The sequence below is a fragment of the Elaeis guineensis genome, chromosome 12 (assembly GCF_000442705.2).
Source record: "Elaeis guineensis isolate ETL-2024a chromosome 12, EG11, whole genome shotgun sequence".
NCBI classification, from domain to species: domain Eukaryota; kingdom Viridiplantae; phylum Streptophyta; class Magnoliopsida; order Arecales; family Arecaceae; genus Elaeis; species Elaeis guineensis.
Genome location: NC_026004.2, coordinates 31,220,885 through 31,227,709, shown reverse-complemented (window position 1 = coordinate 31,227,709; position 6,825 = coordinate 31,220,885). Strand labels below are relative to the sequence as shown.

Here is a 6,825-nt window from a genome sequence, read left to right as displayed (position 1 = left end):
GCGCCCACAACATGATCGGACGCATCACACATTAATTCAAATGGTTCAGACCAGACAGGAGGATGAATGATTGGAGCTGATACAAGTGCTTTTTTTAAAAATTCAAAAGATTCCAAGCACTCATGAGTAAATTCAAATTTGGTATCCTTTGTCAAAAGATTAATCAGTGGACATGCTACTTTGCTAAAGTTGGCAATAAACCTTCTATAGAATCCAGCATGACCTAAAAATGAACATATTTCTTTCACAGATTTAGGTGGTGGAAGACTTGCAATTAGATCTATTTTGGCCTTGTCTACTTCAATCTCCTTTTTAGAAATGACATGGCCAAGAACTATTCCCTGTTTGACCATAAACTGACATTTTTCCCAGTTGAGAACTAAGTGCTTCTCCTTACATCGTTCTAGAACTAATTGCAGGTGATTCAGACACTCGGAGAAGGTTAGGCCAAAAATAGAAAAGTCATCCATAAAAATTTCTAGAAATCATTCTATCATATCTGAAAACATGCTGATCATGCATCTCTGGAAGGTTGCCGGTGCATTACATAGTCCAAAGGGCATTCGTCTATAGGCAAAAGTATCAAATGGACAGGTGAATGTAGTCTTTTCTTGATCTTCAGCGGCTATGGGGATCTGGTTGTAACCGGAGTATCCATCAAGAAAACAGTAAAACTCTTATCCGGCTAGTCTTTCCAATATTTGATCAATAAATGGCAAAGGAAAGTGATCTTTCCTTATCGCAGCATTCAACTTTCTATAGTCTATACAGACCCTCCATCCCATTTGGGTCCTAGTTGGGATAAGTTCGTTTGCATCATTTTGGACCACTGTTACCCCAGATTTCTTGGGTACTACTTGAACTGGGCTTACCCAAGAGCTATCAGAAATAGGATAAATTATTCCACTATCTAGGAGTTTCAGAATCTCCTTTTTAACTACATCCTTCATAGCTGGATTAAGCCTTCTTTGGGCTTCTCTTGTTGGTTTAGCCTCTTCCTCTAAGTATATTCTATGTTGAACTATAGAAGGGCTTATTCCTTTGATATCTGCTATGGTCCAACCTATTGCTTTTTGATTTGCTTTTAGAACTGACACTAACTCCTCCTCTTGCTTGGGATCTAGGTCTGATGCAATAATTACAGGCAAAGTTTCTTTGGGTCCTAGATATGCATACTTGAGATGTTCTGGGAGGGGTTTCAGTTCTAAAATGGGTGCTTCCTCTATCGATGGTTTAGGTGATGATTTCACCATCTCAATGATTGGTTCAGTAGGAAGTGTCGATTCCTGATTAATCTGATTTTCTTTAAGTATTTCATTGACATCCTCAGACTCATGGATTAACTAGGAGTTAGACTCTAGGTCGACTTCATCATCACTAATGTCAATGGATTCATAAATACCATCTTGGACTACATTGACATCAGCATGAGAAGAGGATTCCTGTTCTAAGTTAAAAATATTAAGCTCAATGGTCATATTCCCAAAGGATAACTTCATTAGACCATTTCGATAATTGATTTCAGCATTGGCCGTAGCTAAGAATGGTCTTCCTAAAATGACAGGTATATGTCCTTTAGGATTCGCAACTGGCTCAGTCTCTAAAACAATAAAATCTATAAGGAAAATAAAATTTTCAACCTTTATCAGAACATCCTCGACCATTCCCTTAGGGATCCTGAGAGATCTATCGGCTAACTGTAATGTGATCCCAGTAGGTTGAAGTTTTTTTAATCCTAGTTGCTCATACACCGAATATGGAAGGATATTCACACTAGCTCCTAGATCTAGTAAGACTTTTTTTATATTGGTTTCTCCAATAACACAAGAAATTGTTGGAGCTCCAGGGTCTTTATATTTAATTGGCACATGGCTAGATAGGTATGAACTAACACCTGCAGCCAAAAATACTTTCTTTGGTACATTAGTGGTCCTTTTCCTAGTGCAAAGATCTTTTAAAAATTTGACATAAGTTGAAACCTGATGGATTATATCTAAAAGAGGAATATTAACTTGGACTTGTTTAAATACCTCTAAAATTTTGTCTAAATGTTCAGATTTATTGGATTTCAGTCTGTTTGGAAAAGGAGCTCTAGGACTTTTAAGTACTGGACTAGGTGAATTTTCAGTTTCTGGTGCTTGAGGTTGAAAGGTAGTAGTTTTAGAAGGTGACTCGGCAGATGAGTCCTTTGTATCATCAAGTGCAACTACCTTATTGTCTATTTGTTTTCCCGATCTTAAGGTATGAATGGCATTTACACCATTAACTTGGTTTCCTTGTTGTGGTCGTGGACCATTTTGGTTCCTAGGATTTGGCTCAGGTTGGCTAGGTAACCTACCATGTTCTCGTTCACTAATGGTCGAAGCCAGCTGACTTACTTGCATTTCCAGACGGGCTATAGCTTGGGTGTTATTATTTATGAATTGACCCGTGGTTTGCATAAAGCTGGTATGTGTCTTCATCATGGCTTCTAGGCTTTTCTCTAAAGAGGTAATTTTCTTGTCATTATCATGGAAGCCTGGCAGGTTGTTCATCACTGGGTTGGACCTTAGATTTTGCTGATTGAAATTTGGATTGCCTACATTAGGATTCTGAGACCATGAGAAATTCAGGTGATTCCTCCAACCTGGGTTATATGTAGGTGCATAAGGATTGTTCAATAGTCTTTGATAGGTGGCATTCACCTGTGCACACTCATTCGAGTAGGAACATTCTTCTAAGACATGGTCTGGTGCATTGCACCCTTTACACATGGGTGCAAATATTTGATTTACATTGGCTGGTCTCTGTAATTCTAAGGCTTCCAATCTACGTGTTAAGGTTGCAATCTTGGCCTCTGATGCTAGGGTTGGTTGAATTTGATGCATTCCTCCTCTTGAAGGTGTAGCTTTATCAGGTTCCCTAGTTGTTTTCCACTGTAAATTTTTCTCGGCTAGGTCTTCTAAGAATTGCCAAGCTTCAGTAGTTTCTTTGTCCATAAATTGGCCTTGGCACATGGACTCTAGCATGGTTCTTGAGTTTGAATCTAACCCCTCATAGATGATCTGACATAGTCTCCAAGTTTCTATTCCATGGTGTGGGCATTGGGTCAAAAGATTCTTGAAACGATCAAAGTACTTCCAAAATGATTCACCAGCTAGTTGGTAAAATTGATTTATTTCATTCCTAATCCTAGCTGTTTTATGATGGGGGAAATATTTTTTCAAAAATGTTCTCACAAAGCCCTCCCAGGTAGTGACAGAATGGTTTGACAGACTATAAAGCCACTTCTTAGCATTATCCTTAAGGGCAAAGTTGATTAATCTAAGTTTGACCTCATCCTCTGTTAATTGCAGTTTCATGGTTGCACATACCTCCTCAAATTCTCTAATAAATATATAAGCATCCTCTAATCCTGTGAATTTTGGAAGTATATTTATGATTTGAGGTTTGATTTCAAAATTGTTAGCTGTGGGTTGTGGCAACCTGATACAAGATGGTTGGATGGAGCCAACTGGATAACACAAATCCTTAAGGGTCATGGGTTGGATTGGTTCAGCCATTGGAACAACAGGAATTGACTCAATTCTAACTAGACAACCCGACACTCTTCTCCACACACGAGGTGTATGGTTCTCGATGTTTATACAATTTTTTTTTTATAAAAATTTTTATGTATAAGAAAAAGAAAGAAAAGAGAAAAAGTTTTAAAGAAAAGATCCTAAGGAGTCCTAAATCTAAAGAAAAGTAACCAAATTAATTTAAATTTTAATAATTTTTTTTTTATTTTTCAACCAAGTGAAACAATAAATTAAACTCAATCTATCCTAGGGTTAACCTAAATCTAGACAGCTCCTAACTGTTCCAAGATGACCCTTCAAGCCTTCCAAGTGGAGATTGATCAACTAGTTAGCCAGGTAAGTATAAGAGGTGGGAGGTTCACTCATCGTTGCCTTTCTAGACACCAAACGAGTTGGCCAGGCCAGCAACTGAACCAATTTAACAAACCACCCTCAGGGACTTGCCTAGACACCAACTAATCAAACAACTCAAACTTGGTAGAAATCTTAGGGTTCCTTGTCCTATTGAGCTTGGATTCCTTAAGGTTGACATCTAATTGATTTTAAGATTAAAGGTCTAGGTAATGCAATATGATGGAGATAGTTTTTGGGCTAAGGAAGGGTAATGAAATCCCCACCTTATCTTGTTAATGGGTTGATGCCCTTAGATTAATTATGAAAATGCAAATGCAAATAAACAAGATGACCAAGAATGTAAAAGATTTTAATTTAGAATTTTTTTTTTATTTTGATATTTTACTTCACGATTATGAAATGTCTTTTGTTTTGTTTTATTATTATTATTTTTTTTTTTGTGATTAAGTAAATTCAAATGATTAGGTCTAAAAGAAAAAGTAATTAACTAAAAATAATAAAAGAGAAATTAGAAGTGTACCTGAGTTTTCCAGCAATCACCAACTAAATCTAGAAATCTAAAGGAAAAAGAAAGAGAGTTATAAAGCACAAAGAACAAATATTTGAAAATAATTTAAAACGCCAAATCTCCGGCAATGGCGCCAAAAACTTGATGTGCAAATCTTAAAATTTGTAAATAAAACCGCAAGCATACAGTGTACAGAGCAGCACGACCAGCGAGTACGGGTCGATCCCACAGAGATTTGGTTTAAAAACGATTTTCAAATCTATGCTCAAGCGAGCTTTAACGAAAATCGAAAATCGAAAGTTGTTTGCTAAAGATAATAAGACTAAGGATCTAGGGTTTTTGAATCCACTAGATCTAGATTAGGGAATTCTACCTAGAATTTTTCTTATTGATCCTAACGACTACTCCTCTTGTCTTTCCCAAACATAGATTATGAAGGGACTAAGGCCCAACGATAACCCATCAAGATTCTTTACAGGGGAGTAGTAACTAGGATCTCTTAGGATTTTCTCCTCCTATGCACTGAATCAAGCATGAACTATGAAGGGACTCTGACCCAACTGTAGTTCATCAAAAATTCTTGGCAAAAGAGGAAGAACCTAGGAAAAAGAAAGAACCCTATGTAAAACCCCTACTCATGATCTAGCTTCATCGCAAACCCTAGAAGGGATGCTTAGCTAGACATGATCTAAATCTACTTGCAAAATTTAAATGTAGAAAAATAAACTACCCTAATTTCATAAATTAAACTATCCTAATTGCATAAATTTAAACTGCATAATTTAAACTAACCTAATTGCAAGAAATTAAATTGCATAAATTAAACTATCCTAATTGCAAGAAAAATAAATTGCATAATGTAAAGAGATAAAATTGCATAAAAATAAGATTTTATATAAAAAAAAAATTATTACAAAAACCTCAAAGCTCGAGGTTTGAGAAGAAAAAACCCCACTATCTAGGGTTACAAGCTTGATCGAAATGAAAGAATCATTAAAACAAGGGCCTTTGGGGGCTTTTTATAGGCATTTGGGGGTTATAAGGTTTTCAAAACTTTAGATGTGGGACTAAGAGGTTTTAGAGGGCTGTTAGGAAGATTTAGGGGCTTAAATCTCGCTCAAAAAGCACTTAAATACATCAAGAAATCCTAGAAATTATTTCAGCCGTCCGATCTTCATCTAAAGGACCCAATTCATCTAATAAATCAAGTCGGGAGTGATTCTGGGCCGTCGGATCACGATCTGGGTGAAGCGCTGCCGTTGGATCACGCTACAGAGATGGGATCAGGTCGGATGCATCGCGGACCGTCCGATCAAGGTGCTGGAAGATTTCGTCCATTGGATCGCGCTGCAGAAGGATCCCGTGTTGTCCTAGTGTTTATTGATTCTTGCAATTGCCTTGATTACGGTTGGATCTTGATCGGTTGCGATGGTGGCCGTCCGATGGCGCAAAAATATGGAGCGTTGGATCTTGATCAGAGAAGATCGGACCATCGAGTGATGTGAAGTTACCAGGTTGCCCTTCAGACCTTCTTTTCTCTCCTCATGAGCCCTGGACCGCGTGCGTGGATCGGGCTCGCGATGCATTGTGGTGAGCCGAGACTCGCTGATTGGCTGGTTTATGGTGCGCCGATGGGTCCATGGTCCAGGCGCCTGTTGCTGTGGACCAGGCGGCTAACCAGATCACCAAATCAGTTGATTTTTGACCAATTTTGACCTGATTTGACTCGAGTTTGACCCAATTGAGTCTTCTTTCTTCATTCTTCAATTTCTGGGTCAATTTAACTTCGTTTTGCGTAAAATTTACACCGTTGGAATCCTCTTTTCTTGTTCTTTCTTTTGATGACCTCTTCTTCTGCAAAATATAATAACAAGTATCAATTTTCTAATAAAGTTAGATAATTAGATATTAATTGATACTTTGACATAAATCACTTATCTTGTACGTGGATGACATTCTCTTAATCAGGAATGACATCCCCGCACTACAGGGAATAAAAGTTTTGTTGTCATCATAATTCTCCATGAAGGACTTGGGTGAAGCATCCTACATCCTAGGGATGAAGATCTATAGGGATAGATCTAAAAAGATGCTTGGGTTATCCCAGTTCACATACATAGACACTGTGCTGAAGAGGTTCAGCATGAAAAATTCTAAGAAGGGCTCTCTACCGATAGGCCATGAAATTTCTCTCTCTAAGAAGGATTGTCCGACAACTCCTGAAGAGAGAGAGTGTATGAGTACAGTCCCATATACTTCGATCGTGGGATCTATTATGTACGCCATGATATGTACAAGGTCAGATGTGGCATACTTACTAGGAGTAGTGAATAGATACCAATCTGATCCTGGAGAAAATCACTAGAAAGTGGTTAAAGCCATCCTTAAGTATTTGAGAAATAC

General features: G+C 37.8%; 1 non-coding gene across 1 annotated transcript; it reads left to right on the top strand.

The window, feature by feature from the left end:
- The first annotated feature begins 3,066 nt into the window (after positions 1 to 3,066).
- On the top strand, positions 3,067 to 3,173 carry LOC140853000 (small nucleolar RNA R71). Its single transcript, XR_012136077.1, has one exon. It is a non-coding gene; the product is annotated as a small nucleolar RNA R71 (small nucleolar RNA).
- The last annotated feature ends 3,652 nt before the right edge of the window (positions 3,174 to 6,825 follow it).